This window comes from Pinus tabuliformis, chromosome 9, assembly GCF_031772625.1.
Source record: "Pinus tabuliformis cultivar Carrire ecotype Pingquan chromosome 9, CPIR1, whole genome shotgun sequence".
Taxonomy (NCBI): Eukaryota; Viridiplantae; Streptophyta; class Pinopsida; order Pinales; family Pinaceae; genus Pinus; species Pinus tabuliformis.
Window position 1 is genome coordinate 1,833,787,407 of NC_142307.1, and position 15,874 is coordinate 1,833,803,280.

A 15,874-nucleotide genomic window follows, 5' to 3' on the forward strand; every position below is an offset into this window, starting at 1 on the left:
GCTATCTCTAAAGCTCCCACCTTTGCTAGCCCTGATTATACTAAGCCATTTAGTATTTTCTCTTTTGCCTCTGAAACAACCCTTGCTGCTATTTTATTACAGAAAAATGAAGATTTCCATGACCAACCCATAGCCTTTTTCAGCAAGGTTATGAATATGATGAGTTGAAGTATGACATCATTGAGAAGCAAGCTTATGCCCTTATTCAAGCCCTGAAATCATTCAGAATGTATGTCTTACACTCACCTATTACTGATTATGTCCCAAATAGTGTTGTGAAAATTGTCTTAACCCAACCAGGCACTGATGGGAAAAGAGGTAGATGGATCACTCAAATTTTGGAGTTTGATCTAACTATCAAGACTACTAAGCTAGTAAACGGTTAAGGATTAGCTAAGATTCTAGCTAAATCCAACTGCAAAGTACTTGGAATCAATTCTGTTCTAGAAATACAAGGGAAGTGTTACACTAAAATTTGTCACCATGACTATTTGCAGTTAGTATGGCTCCATCAACTGTCATACTATCCTCCTTGGCAAGTCTTATACCTCTGCTCTTCATGTCAAACTCCAAGAAAGAGAGAAAGTCTTTAAAAATCTATAAAACTCTGGGTACGCAGTTTCTCTTAGCCTTACCTGCGTGTACGCATCTCAAGTTCACATTCCCTGCGTACTTGTACGCTCTGTCTGTAAAAGAGTGGGTGCGTACCCCTGTAAAGGTCAAAAGGCATGAGTTTTACTTCAAAAAAGTTACTTGTGGTCGATTCTAGAGAATTCTAGAAGTTTGTTTGACGTGTATTGAGCGCCTCCAGATGGTTCATGTATCCCTATGAAAGAGGAACTTATCCCATCAAGAGGGGAGCTATCCCATTCAAAGAGGAGCTTATCCCATTGATGGTGGACCTGATTAACTTCCTCTAAAGCACTATAAATACAGGCATTGGACCAGAGGGAGAGGAGGTTGAAAGCTGAACATTCCTAAGGGTAGATGCTGCTGGAATTAGGACTCCCTTATAGAGCTTGAGAGGAGAGATTCCCATCCTTTCTTAGCTTCATTTGGAAGTGGGTGAGCTGATCAAAGTAAAGGAGAACTCTTGCTGGACCCTGGGAGGGACCTGCACAACACCAAGGCACAGGTTGAAATGGTTTCTTTTGTTTCCACTTAATACAATTAAGCTCATTTTTCTCAACAGGCTGTTATACATGATTTGTTTCATATACTCCTTGGTCTGTATGATGAATATGTTTTATTTTATGAGTTATTCAGGTGCTATGTAATCTTTTGCTTGTTAGTGAATGCAGGTTTCGAAGAGAAGGAGGAGCTCATCCGGATCGGCGAGGCTGGACTACTACAAAGCGTTGGACTAAAGGTATGTTATAAACACCTGATTACTTGTATTCTAAATGCATATTTAGGGAAAGATAGTGTTTAATTGTCTTGTTTGTCACTAGAAAGCCTTAGCTTCTAGGGAGGTCGGTTTTGTCCGCAAAATTGACTCTTTCCGCATGACAAAATGGCGACTCCACTGGGGAATCCATGGATTTGATTGATTTCTCTTTTGATTGATACTTTGATTTGAGAAAAGTCGTTTTCTTTCTGGTTTTTGACTGATTGACTGTGAATTTGGGTGGAATAGCTTAGGGTTAAGTTAGATTTTACTTTTCTTGGTTTTTCTAGAAGTACGTAGCCTCTGAGTTAAGCACAGTGCGTACTTGTACGCACTGCAGCTTTGTACACAGAGCGTACAAGCACCTGTGCAAACAGGCTGCCTGCGTACCCTGTCAAAAATTGAGAAAATTTCAATTTTTCCTTTTTTGCCTCTTAGATTTTGTTTTTAATTTGTTTTTGCTGCCCAGATCCACTGGTTACCTGTCAGAAGTCCTCATCTAAGCTTGTTTCATTAGTATCAAGGGTTTTAGTGAAATTCATAGAAGTTCTAGCCTTAGGGTTTGATTTTTGTATTGGTCCTGTAGTGACTTTGGCTTTAGAAGTTGTAAAACCTTGGATCTCCCTGGTCTTTTTAGTCTTCTTAGGAGTCGGACCTTTCATAAAATCCACCTGTGTGAGAAACCTACCTTTGTGTTGTCTCTTTGTGGAATTTCGAGAAAGCTTGTTGGTTAAAGTTGTGAATTTCATTCTTAAGAAAAAGAACAAAAGATTTCTATTTTTGTTTTTGACTGATTTATGATCTGCATGAATTAGTCCTTGGTTGAATTGTTACCGAGTAAAACATCCTGGAATTATATTTTGTAGGCTTTCACCTCATTGATTTTGCTTTTAGGTAGATTTCTCTTAGATTTTCATAGATCTTAAAATTGATTTTTTGTTAAGTAATTTTTCATGCTTTGTCAAAATAAAAAAATAAAAAATGGTTTGGAATTGATTTGCATTAGTTTTTCTTGATAAAATTAGTGCATTAGAGAATTTGTTATATTTTCTCTTAGTGATCAATTTTTGCATTGTTGGAAGTGAATGGAAACTCTCTCCTTACTTTAGTTAGGATTCATCGAATTGAAAGGATTACATTATCAGATTCGATTGCATTCAGTTGAGTCGGGTCATAACACCATTGGTTTCATATCCATTTACCCCTTTGAGTAATAATAGCCTAAATAACACAGCGCTTAATTAAAATTCATCTAGTAATTTTTACATTTCTAGGGCTCTGAAACACCAATATAGATCAGGCTAGTGTCTTGGAGTAGGAGAGTAATTAACTCTCCAAGACAGCAAAACCAAACAAGTAGCTCATCTTGTGGTAGGATAAATCCAATAGTTACATTTATGCTCTGGGAAAGCTCCTCTTAAAGGAGAAGCACGAGATCGTGTCCGAACCAGTGAGGGGATCAATCCTCCTTCATTGGGAACGATGCCAGATACGCACGTACTACAAACGGTAAACCTCGGATTAACCATTGTCGAGGAGCCTGGGGTCACTTGTCGGTAAACCTTGGATTATTGTCAAGGAGCCGGCAAGGGGATTGAGCTTGTTACTCTGCCCTTGCGTGCTATCGGATCGTAGACTGTTCCCCTAGGTAAATTTGTTGTTGTTGGTGACCTTAGTGACTATTATATTTAGGGTTCTACCCAAGGTGACGGTGGAGGGAAGATCCCACTATACCTGGAGCAGACGTCGGCTAGACTCACTTGGATTTTCTGGGGGGTTCACTTCACTCGAGACGGTTAAAGTGGAGGAACTTGGTCCAGTCTATTCATTAAGCAGGTTGTCGGGGTAACTGTTCCACCCGCCACTTCTATACTGAATTCTGCGATGTTGGATTTCATCCCCAACTAGTGTTTTCGGTCCGGAAGGTTACTGTTTGTGTATGGTTTGACTCCTAGATTTGATAGCGCGTGTTAATTTGTTTGTTTTTACTTTTAGAGACCATAGGTGTGAATTGTGAATTTTAATTGTTAGGTGTGAATTGTGAATTGTTAATTTTAGTTTTAAATTGTTAATAAAATTCAATGAAGTTGAATATAATGGCAAATGTTCCAGAATTTACCAACCTAGGAACCCCTCCTAACGAAAATCCTAGTACTTTTCCTTACTTCGGAAATGTTGGTCCTCCTTATATGGCTACTTTGTCATTACCTGGATTTACAATAGGTTTACCAATATGGTTATTTTCAACTTCGTTGGCCCAAAATACTCCAATTGTTCCACCTCAACCGAATGCTTCACCTCAACAGAGTTCACCATCTCAACATCACCAACCTTTTGTTGACCCTTTACCTTCTTCGCCTAATTTTTCTTCCTCCATTTCTTCCTCTTCGCTTGGTAAAAGCCTTGATGCTAGTAACTAGGTGTCTAAGAAGAAGAAGAAAGGGAAGAAGAAGAAGAAGAAGAAGAAGAAGCAAGATAAGAAAGAAGTCAACCAACCAACCATGGCTGTAAGTGTTAGTTGTGTTGAGGAAAACTCCAACATGCATCGTAAACCCAAATACCCTTGCAGGCTTTGTAAGGGTGACCACTTCCTTGTCAATTGTCCTGGTATTCCAAACGTCCTGGAAGTATGGTCAGAAAAATCTCATCAACTTTCCATTGATCCATCAACCAGTGATAGTCAGGTTCCTGGGAAAAAGGGTAAAGTTAGGTTTCCTTGTAAGTTATGCAAAGGGAGTCATCAAACTCACATTTGCCCTCACATGGATGAAGCCTCAACATTGTTGGAAAACCTTACTGTTCCACAGCAAGAATTTCCAACTGGTTACCGTAAACTTTCTCCCAACCTACCGTCAACTGACGGAGTGATTGATCTAAATTCAAGTACAGTCGATCACACTCTTCCATTGGAGAGTGAAACTCATGTCACTCAGGTTGATGATCGATTAGTTGATCAAGTGGTCGATCAATTTCAATTCGGTCGATCCCACTTTCCCTTTAGAGAGTGAACTTCATACCGCTGAGGTTCTTCTTGTTACATCAGATTCTTTTATGCCGGGGGGCATTTCACCTGTTTCTACAGAACCCCCTCCAAGTACTGAGGTCTTTTCCTTTGATTGGAATAGACTGACAGAACCTCGTCTTCCTTCCTCCATCCCTTTCCAAATCATTGTCAAGGCTAGTAGTAGGGACATACATCGTACTCAGGGAGATGAAGGTGCTTCTGTCAGTATTTTATCCTCAACTGTTTGGAAAGCTTTGGGTTCCCCTCAGCTTGCGCCTATTACGCAGAATCTGAAAGCTTTTAATAGAACCATTAGTGAACCTTTAGGGATCCTTCCTAAGTTTTCTATTACCTTGGAAGGTAAAACTGTCTGTATTGATCTTATGGTAGTTCGAGGTCCCTTGGATTTCAATTTACTCCTTGGGCGAGACTATGTTTATGCAATGAAAGCTGTCGTATCGACACTCTTTCGTGTGATGTCTTTCCCTCACAATGGCAGTATTGTGACTGTAGACCAGATTTCGTTCCCTAGTCTTGTTTCGACTACCAATAATATGACACCCCTAAATGTTCCTGATTCTAAAGTGGTATCTACCCTGCCATGGGTTAATTATGTGGCAACTGGTCCCATGTTTTCAGTTACTGATGTAAGTGAGCCTCTTACTGTTTGCTCATCTTCCTTTGATTTAGATCCGGTAATTGACATGGAAAACTCTATGGGATTACTTGAACACGATGTTCTTATCCCTTTTGAGTCCCTTGACATGTGTTCCTTCCAAAGAATTATTCTTCCTTCTGATGAAGACCTTTTGGAAGCCATGATCAAGGTGTGTCCATTGACATGTCTTTCTTCCAGTTGGAAGCCATGATCAAGAAGTGTGAGGACAGTTCCTTTTACTGTGTCAACCTCGTTAAAAAATGAATCAGTGTGAACGAGGATAGTTTTTTCCTGTATCAACCTCGTTAAAAAAATGAAACAGGCTAGCATGAGGATAGTTCTTTTACTAAGTCAACCTCATTAAAAAATGAATTAGGTAGATTTTAGGATATGTAGGTAGATTGTAGAAAGTAGGATTTTGAGGATAGTTCCTGTTACTGAGTCAACCTCGTTAAAAAATGAATCAGGTATGAGGATAGTTCTTTTCTTGTGTCAACCTCCTTAAAAATGAAACAACTCCCTTTTCAAGTTAAATATTGAAAGTAAACCTTCATTCCATCCATATGGTTGAATGCAATGAACCCTAGGGGGCATGTACCTCGCTTTGCATCATTATTCTGGGGGCATGCGAACTTCTGGAGCATAGTTCTTTGTCTTGTGTCAAGCTCGTTAAAAAATGAAACAAGGAGTCATGAGCATAGTTCCTTGTCTTGTGTCAAGCTCGTTCAAAAATGAAACAAGGGTAGGTTAAGTAGGTAGATTGTAGAGGGTAGTTATGAGCATAGTTCCTTGTCTTATGTCAAGATCATTAAAAAATGAATCAAGGTTTTTAGAGCATAGTTCCTTGTCTTGTGTCAAGCTCGTTAAAAAATGAATCAAGGAGTTATGAGCACAGTTCCTTGTCTTGTGTCAAGCTCGTTCAAAAATGAAACAAGGGTAGGTTAAGTAGGTAGATTGTAGAGGGTAGTTATGAGCATAGTTCCTTGTCTTGTGTCAAGCTCATTAAAAAATGAATCAAGGTTTTTAGAGCATAGTTCCTTGTCTTGTGTCAAGATCGTTAAAAAATTAATCAAGGATTTATGAGCATAGTTCCTTGTCTTGTGTCAAGCTCGTTAAAAAATGAATCAAGGTTTTTAGAGTAAAGTTTTTTTTTTTGTTAGGTAGATTGTAGAGAGTAGTCATGAGCATAGTTCCTTATCTTGTGTCAAGCTCGTTTAAAAAATGAAACAAGGGTTTTGAGGATAGTTCTTTTCCTGTGTCAACCTCACTAAAAAATGAAACAACTCCCACAAGTCTTTCCAAGATCTTGAAAGTACAGCTTCATTCCATCCACCTCATTGAATGAAATGAAGCTTGGGGGGCATGTACCTCGTTTTGCGTCATTATGCTGGGGGCATGTGAACTTATAACAAGCATAGTTTTTCGTTTCAAGCTTGCGTAAACATGAAACCGAATCCAAGCATAGTTCTTTTCCTGTGTCAAGCTCGTTAAAAAATGAAACAAATCCTCCTTCAGTCTTGAGTCGAGAGTTTGACTAGATCTTAAATGTTAAGTTGTATATTTAGGTTAGTTATTTCAGTGTTTTGCATAATTTTCTTACAGTTTTAGGTTGAGTCTTTCAAATGATCTCGTAACTGAACCTTCATTTCATCCAACTGGTTGAATGAAATGAAGCTGGGGGGCATGCACTCTAGCAGTTATGCTTAGGGGGCATCAAGCACAGTTTTCTCTCCGTTTCAAGCTTGTGTAAAAATGAAACTACTTTGAAGCATAGTTTTTCTCTATTTCAAGCTTTTGTAAAAATGAAACCTATCTCGAGTCAATTTCAGTTATTTTCAAGACTCGTTAAACTCATGAAAATCCCGAGATTATTTTTCTATCTTTCATTCTCGTAAAACAAACGAAAATGCCGAGTTCTTTCCGTCTTTTCTTGCTCATAAATAAAATTGAAAGTCGGCCATATGAGTACATTTTTTATCATTTTTTCGAACTCGTTAAAACCTACGAAAAAGTGAAAGCTTGGAGTTCTCTTTTAAGCCCTTTTCAGACTCTCAAAATATGAAAAGATCGCCGAGTGTTTCTTTTACACTCGTTAAAACGGAATTAAAAGACGGTCCTCTTACAACCCTTTTCTGACCATAAAAACATGAAAAGATTGCTGGATTTTTGTCGTTTCAAATTCGATATTGGAAATAAAATGACGTGTCCTTGATCGCTTTCTACTTTTCAGATCAAAGACACTAATCATGAAAGTACTCCTTGGTCGTAAAGATCAAGCGGTTCTCTCAAGTATTATTTTATACTTTTTCGGGCTTGGGAGACACAAATTTACGAAAAAGGTCAACCCTGGAGTCTTCTTAAGTTTTTCAGACTCTCTAAAATTGAAAAACGCCGAGTTTCTCCTATACTGGACTCGTTAAAATTTCACAGTAAAGGACCTGGTCGATTACAAACAGGAACGGACCACTCCTTCTTAGGGTTCGAATCTAAAACTAAGTTGGACTCATCCGAAGGATGAGCTTATAATCAAGAAAATGTTATCCTCCTCAAGCTTGTAAAAAATAAAGAGGTACTTGCCAGAAATGGTGGGGGAAAAGAGAGGAAAATGAGCCTATTTGTTACACTTTGTCTCGGAAAAACCTTATCACCACTCTTGAACACGACACTTTTCATTCACCTGGGTTGGGAAATCCTTTGCCTAACAGTTGATCAAACCACATTGAAAGTCTTCAGCCGGTTTCCAGGTATCAACTTTGGGTCAATTGTCACCAAGCCATCTGTTGTGTCGTTATGTGTTCAAGAGGTCACTGCAAATAAACCATTCATCTGCAAAATACCTGTCATCCATCTTGACCATCCCTGAGTCAGTCCTTACAGCTACATTTCTTCAACTTGAACTATGATTTCGTGTTGTGGGCTTGCCTGCAACGGATCGCTTTCTATCGACATTAGCACATTATCTAGAAAGATGATCTAGGAATCATCAGTACCTTGGAATCTGCATGCATCAATGGTAGGTTTCTCGCCTTTGACGACGGTTTACATCATTGACTTTCGATCGAAGGATTCCGTGATATGTTCGACATCAACATATTCATTCGCATCTCATGGATTATACTGGGTACTTTGAGAACCATTGACATCACTGGTGGTCTCTCTCACACTTGTTAACAGTTTACATCATCGACTGGTAATCAAGTGGTTTCTACCATGTTCGACATCAACTCATTTATTCGCATGGATAGAATCGTACTATTTCGGGAAGTAGAAATGAAGACCCTGGATCTAGTTTCCACCATCCAGGCTGCGAGGAGTTTTGTATTCATTATACAGTAGACTAATCATAAACAAATGGCTGCGTCCATACTGTGTCTGATTATGATGTATTGCGAAATCATTCCTATATCAGAGCAGTAGTTAGTTTGTTAGTTAAAGTTTTTGATCTGAGTATGGGAATGCCTACCTCAGCGATGATATGATCTCATATATGTATTTTGTGTTGAATATTTGCAGGTTCCTACTGGGCTCTCCACAAGATAATCCTTGAAATGATAAAGTGCTTCACCCTTGTTAGATGATATGAAACCCTAATCTACTACAGGCCTCGCACTTTAGGGGGCAATCTGTTACACTAAAATTTGTCACCATGACTATTTGCAGTTAGTATGGCTCCATCAACTGTCATACTATCCTCCTTGGCAAGTCTTATACCTCTGCTCTTCATTTCAAACTCCAAGAAAGAGAGAAGATCTTTAAAAATCTATATAACTCTGGGTACGCAGTTTCTCTTAGCCTTACCTGCGTGTACGCATCTCAAGTTCACATTCCCTGCGTACTTGTACGCTCTGTTTGTAAAAGAGTGGGTGCGTACCCCTGTAAAGGTCAAAAGGCGCGAGTTTTACTTCAAAAAAGTTACTTGTGGTCGATTCTAAAGCATTCTAGAAGTTTGTTTGACGTGTATTGAGTGCCTCCAGATGGTTCATGTATCCCTATGAAAGAGGAACTTATCCCATCAAGAGGGGAGCTATCCCATTCAAAGAGGGGCTTATCCCATTGATGGTGGACCTGATTAACTTCCTCTAAAGCACTATAAATATAGGCATTGGGCCAGAGGGAGAGGAGGTTGAAAGCTGAACATTCCTAAGGGTAGATGTTGCTGGAATTAGGACTCCCTTATAGAGCTTGAGAGGAGAGATTCCCATCCTTTCTTAGCTTCATTTGGAAGTGGGTGAGCTGATCAAAGTAAAGGAGAACTCTTGTTGGACCCTGGGAGGGACCTGCACAACACCAAGGCACAGGTTGTAATGGTTTCTTTTGTTTCCACTTAATACAATTAAGCTCATTTTTCTCAACAGGTTGTTATACATGATTTGTTTCATATACTCCTTGGTCTGTATGATGAATATGTTTTATTTTATGAGTTATTCAGGTGCTATGTAATCTTTTGCTTGTTAGTGAATGCAGGTTTCGAAGAGAAGGAGGAGCTCATCCAGATCAGCGAGGCTGGACTAAAGGTATGTTATAAACACCTGATTACTTGTATTCTAAATGCATATTTAGGGAAAGATGGTGTTTAATTGTCTTGTTTGTCACTAGAAAGCCTTAGCTTCTAGGGAGGTCGGTTTTGTCCGCAAAATTGACTCTTTCCGCATGACAGGAAGAATACACAAGAACCTTCTCTCCTTGCAAAAGGGGAGAATCCACAAGAACCTTCCTTTCCTCTTAAAGGGGAGAATCCATAAGAACCTCTACCTTCAGAGCAGATTGGTCCTATACACATTGATGAAAAATTCTTGTTGTCAAACTGGTATCAAGATATTGTAAATTTCTTGATACATTTTGAGTGTCCAACATCATTCTCCAAAACCCAGTGTAAAACCCTTAAGTTGAAATCAGTCAAGTACTACATTATTAATGTAAATTTATACTGGAAAGATCCACTCAACATTTTGTTATTATGTTTAACATAATCAGAAACTGAAGGAATCATTGATCAGTTTCATACAGGATTTTGTGGGGGACATTATGCTTGGAGAGCAATAGCATACAAGATTCTGAGGGGAGGATTTTATTGGCCCACATTGTTCTTACAAGTAGGGGCAAAGGTCAGAGGTTGTGTTCCATGCCAAATGTTTGCTGGTAAACAAAAATTAGCAGCTCTTCCACTCGTTCCATCAATAGTTTCAGAACCTTTTTCTCAATGGGGATTAGATTTTATTGGAGAAATTCACCCCACTTCAAGTAATCAACATAGATGGATTCTCACTGCAATAGATTACTTTACTAAATGGGTAGAAGCAATTCCAGTCAGAAATGCTACTGATTCAGTAGTAATTAAGTTTATTGAGGAGAATATTTTAGCTAGATTTGGTTGCCCAACTAAAATTGTAACTGATAATGCAACAACCTTCTCTAGTGTTAAAATGATTAACTTTTGCCAAAAATATCAGATTTTGTTAAATCATTCAACTCCATATTACCCTCAAGGTAATGGCCTTGCAGAGTCATCAAACAAGATTTTGGTAAAGGTAATAAAAAAGACACTAGCTGATCATAAGAAGAGCTGGGATACACATTTGATTTATGTAGTATGGGCAAATAGAATTACTCCAAATAGATCAACTAGAAAGTCTCCATTTCAATTAGTCTATGGTAAAGATGCAATATTCCCTACCAATTTGGCCTTCCCTGTTTTAAAATTCTTGTAGGATGCAATAGATGAACCTGATGATTTTTCTAAAAGAATAAATTAGATTATTGAACTTAATGAAAACAGAGATGAAATTCAATACAAATTGAATAAATATCAAAATAAAATGAAGACCATGTTTGACAGAAGAGCTAGGGAAAGGGATTTTAAGTAAGGTGATCTAGTTCTAAGATGGGATTCCAGGAGAGAAGAGAAAGGAAAGCATGGCAAATTTGACAATCTATGGTTTGGACCTTTAGCAATTATTGAAGTGAAGGGTAACAACACTTTTGTGCTGCAGAATCTTGAGGGGCTATATTCCACTTATCTTGTAAATGGAAGGTTTCTCAAACACTACATTCAATACTAAGAAGTTGAAATAGCTTTCATTGTAAATATTCCAGTTTTCTTTACTTTCAAGATCTCAATGTGATTTTCTTACAACAAATACTCCATAGCCTGAGGAGAAGGCACATGGATCTGCAGGTTCTCTGCATTCTACAGGAGAAAGAAGTCCCCAGATGGAGCCAGTGTTGTAGAATTTTTTGGTTCTGATAAGATAGAATATTTGAAAAAATGTTAAGTTAGGATATGAACATAACCGTAGTGAATAAAATGTTAGTTGAAAAATAAATCTTGATGATGATGTCCATATCAAAGAAAATGTTAGGTTAGATAGAAAAGAAAACAAATAAATTCTGAAAGTGAGCAAGTCTAAATGCCACTACCTTTTTATGCAAAATAATGATTGCGTGCAGCTTGTCTAAATGCCACAACCCATGATAGTCAAACAATTTAATCTTGACTGCTTCATGCTTTAAATTTGATGTTATAGTTAGTGAATAAAGATTTGGCCAAACTGTTTAATCTTGGCAGATTAGTAGTTAGGTAGAGAATAATAAGGTGCTCATCAGTTTAATCTGAGCCCTTGGATTGATATAAGGTTAGAACTAGACAGTTTCCTTCTTTAAAAGAAAATGAATAAGGGTTTGTTAGCTTAAATGCACCAGTTAATTGAAGAAAAAATGATAGGGTAAGCAAAGGGTAAGTAGAATAAAGGTTGCAGAAGATGATGATTGATTGGACAAAATGTACATTTATCATGTTTTACCATATGTCCTATGTCCATGAGGCAATTACACAAAGCAAATGAAGGTTTACAAAGTCAAATAATTAACTTCCACATTCATTTTACCCCTTTACTTTACTAATTTCCCAATACTTAAATCCTTTAAGTCAAAAGGCTCAGAGCATTTCTCTGACTTCTGGAGGGACCAGACCCTCACCTTAATAACTTAAGGACAACAGTACTAGATTCCCCCTCATCAAAAATTCATCCCCATTCATCCTTATATTTACTATTTTCCCTTCCTACCTTCATACAATTCATATTTACTCATTTTCCATAAAAACCCCTTTTCCTAAGGTCAAAACCTTTTTTACATAGGAAAAGTGAAAATACTATGTAAAATCCCTTTTTACCATGTTAAATCCCCTTTTACCTAAAAAACCCACAAATTGATGTTTTCCCTAAGTATTAATGCATATATGAAAAGCAAAAACCCATGAAAAACATTATACTTAGTCGCATTTCCCTTTCCACTCATATTTTATATTAATACTAACATATATTATTAAATCCTTGAAAAAATCCCTTTCCCGTATTATTAACTCCTTTTTATTAAATATCCCGAAAACCCTTAGTTTTATAAAAAATTATGTAATTCATAAATATCGCATCGCAAGCCCTTCAAACATACATACATTGCGAACTCCGATTGCGATATGCGATGGGAAGCCTGGACCCGACCCATATATATATTACAGTTCATACCATTTCGCATCTGCCTCCATTGCAAAGTCCCGCTAATAAGCATTCCCCTCTGCCATTGCGAAATGCGATGCGCGATAAGTCCGAACCCGATGCAATATATATCACAGTCTATCGCCATATCGCATCCGCCCTCATCGCAAGTCCCGTCCAATGTATACACCCTCCGCCTTTGCAATATCCGATATCTGATGGACTCGGACCCGACGACATTCATCCACCCGATTCCATAAAGTTTCAAATCCGCCATATATTGTTTTGTGAAGGATTTCTTCGTTAAATCGTTTTTATGATTTTAACGAAGAACCAAATCCGATTGCGATAAGTGATAAGCCCGAACCCGATGCCGATATCTGCCCGAATTAATAAAGTTTCAAGTCCGCCATATATGTTTTTGCGAAGGTTTTCTTTGTTAAAACATTTTTATGATTTTAACAAAGAATTAACCTTAAACTTCATTTAAACCGCAAATCTCTGTTTTAACCCATGATAAAGCTCATTTAGCCATAATTAACCGTTGAAACCCTCTGTGCTGCTCCTTCACTCCACCACCGTCCGATCTAATCCATCCAAATCCAACAGCCCTCGGCAAATTTCAGGTTGACTCTCTATACGGGCATTACCCACCCAAAAAGTGGTATTCCACCGTCCTCCCTTGCTACGTGTCAAGGTCAGATCATTTCGGGAGACCCCTTCCCAAAACTACCCACGCCTTATAAGCAGTGCGATGAAAACCGCCTTCCACAAAATGACAAAATGGTTACTATTCACTATCGCGCCATATTTCAAAGGAAAACTGTTTTCCCATTTAAACGCCAAAATGACCATTTTTCCTTTGTTTTTCCTGTTTTCACAATGAAGCCTGCATAAGCCTCTACGGCAAAAAACCATCATTTTTCCTTCCGAATACACCCTAGACTCCTTCCGATATCCTTTAAAGCTCAGCAAAGCCATGAACGACCTCCTTTGTCACCATGTTTTTCTTAATAAGTTTCTGTGTTTTGCAGGTAAAGACTGTTGTTCCAGGTTTGTAAACAAAAAGCCTGTGTAATAGTTGGAAGACAAATATGAGGATTTTACTGTTGAAAAACACAGTAATAAAACTTGAAGCGCACAGTAAAGGTAGAAAGAACGCAGTAAAGGTCACTTAGCTAGGTCAAAGCATATTTAACAGAGTTTAAAGCAATATCAGGTAAAAAGGTTAAATGAAGCAATCTGCCAGCGTGAAGGATACCAACAATCGATCAACCAAAAGGGCAAAATATCATACAAAAGCCAGCACAGCCTGAATAAAGGGGACAACAAGAAATAGTTCAAACAGTTGCCCCTATCTTCTTGCCACGAAGATCTTTCTTTTCCTAAAAATCTTAATTAGTTTTAGGGATATTTTCCTAGTTTCATTATTGTATAAATAACTCTCTTCTTGAGTTGAAAATGGTCTGGAGTTGAAGATTCATAGTTCATTGCTTGTAAAGTCTTGACTGTTAGTTCTACTTTGAACCTAGAAGCCACCTTTGAAGGAAGCTTTTGCAGACACTTGATGTACTCAGTCTTTCTAGAACCTTAATACAAAGAAAAGGATTCTGAATCTGGTTTTACACAGTTTGTGCTATCATGTAAGTGTTTCCATTTTTCAATCATCATGTTTTTCTTCATATGCTTATGATTTACAAAGATATCTAGGTAGGAATAATTTGTGTTTCAATTGATTCATATAAGCTCCTGAAGTGATCATCTATTAAGAGATTGGATTAATGCAACTGTCTATGTAGGTAATCCCCTCTAATCACTAAATCATCAACATCTTGTGTAAGCTTAAGTATACTACCTTGAACCTTTGGAACATAGTTTAGAAGGTTTTCCTACTTATGATTATTCTGTTTTATAGTCTGGAAACTGTGATAATCATATTTTTTGATGTCTTCTAGTCACCACTATTTTGATCTATATCACTATGTAATGCTTTATAGCAGCCCTCTACTGAAGTATTAATATAACCCAAAGGATTAATTATTTTAATTCTACATCTGTCTTCCTTCATTGGTCTTCCAAAATTAAAACCAAAAACCCCCAAAACAATTATTTTAGATGCTCTGGCATTGGTAGCTGACCTACTACTATCTCAGAGGGACAATAGGTGGATGGCCTCTGGAAGCCATGGATGGTTTTGGATTGATGTGTTCTTCATGCTTGGAATATGGCACAAGGGTGAATGACTGAAGAGAGATTTGGCTCAGCCATTCTACGGTCCGGTGGAATGTGGAAATTCCATCCCGAGTTTGGATTTTGCATCATCAATATGAGGTTATTTCTCCTTATATTTCTATGAGATTTATATTGGTTTATATGTGGATCATATGGTTGTGATTTCATTGGTATTTCTATTTCTATTTTGCTAGTTATAAATGTGTTTTCTGACAGTAGATATGTATGAATCTCATCATGTTTTTACTTTTAAATGAATGAACAATGTATGTATGGCCTAATGGATGAAATGGAAGTCAATGTGTTGAGGCATCAATGTATCTTAGTGATTCTCAGCTAAGTATGAGACCGCTACACTTAGATATGTTATTTAAACATGTAGATTACATATTCGCGATATGTTTGACAAAATGCCTGTCATGGCTAGTAGGGGTCTAGTCAAGGTCTTATTCAAGTAATTGCTTTTGTACTATCATTTCTGTGTTATCTTAATATTCTGAAGATGTCATTCCATTCTAGTCAGTGACCTGGGCTCTGGGCCTTAAAAAGTGGCTCAATTCTCGAGGACACTGACACAACACTATGCAAAAGGGTCCCTGGACACTAGCTTGTAGGCCTGTGAGAGCGTCTAGAGGTCTTTGGACGTTGGAATGCCCATGGCATGAGAGAGTCCAGAGATCAAGTGGTCCAAAATCTCAGTGGGACCCAGAGGCTGGTTGGCACAAAGGTTGCATTTGTTCTTGAGGGTCCTAATGCTGATGTTGAATGTATGTATGGTGTGTTTCCATTAGTTCACTTCTTTAACGTGATTTAGGAGGTTGAATCATATCATAGTGGCCTCTCGTTGCATGTTTAACGTGACTTAGGAGGTCGATTCATATCATAATGGCCTCTCGTGGCATGTTTACCCCGATTGGTCGGTTTCTTGGGTAGATGTGGGAGGAGGGTGTTTCAAAGTTGTATCAGAGCATGGTTCACCCCTCAAATTGGATGGGTTGTGTGTTGGTAATGCATTCTTATCAGTTGCATGTGTGTCTCTTACACTTTCATTCCATGTGCTTGTTGCATTTGCATGATGTTGATCGTGGTTGTACTGATGT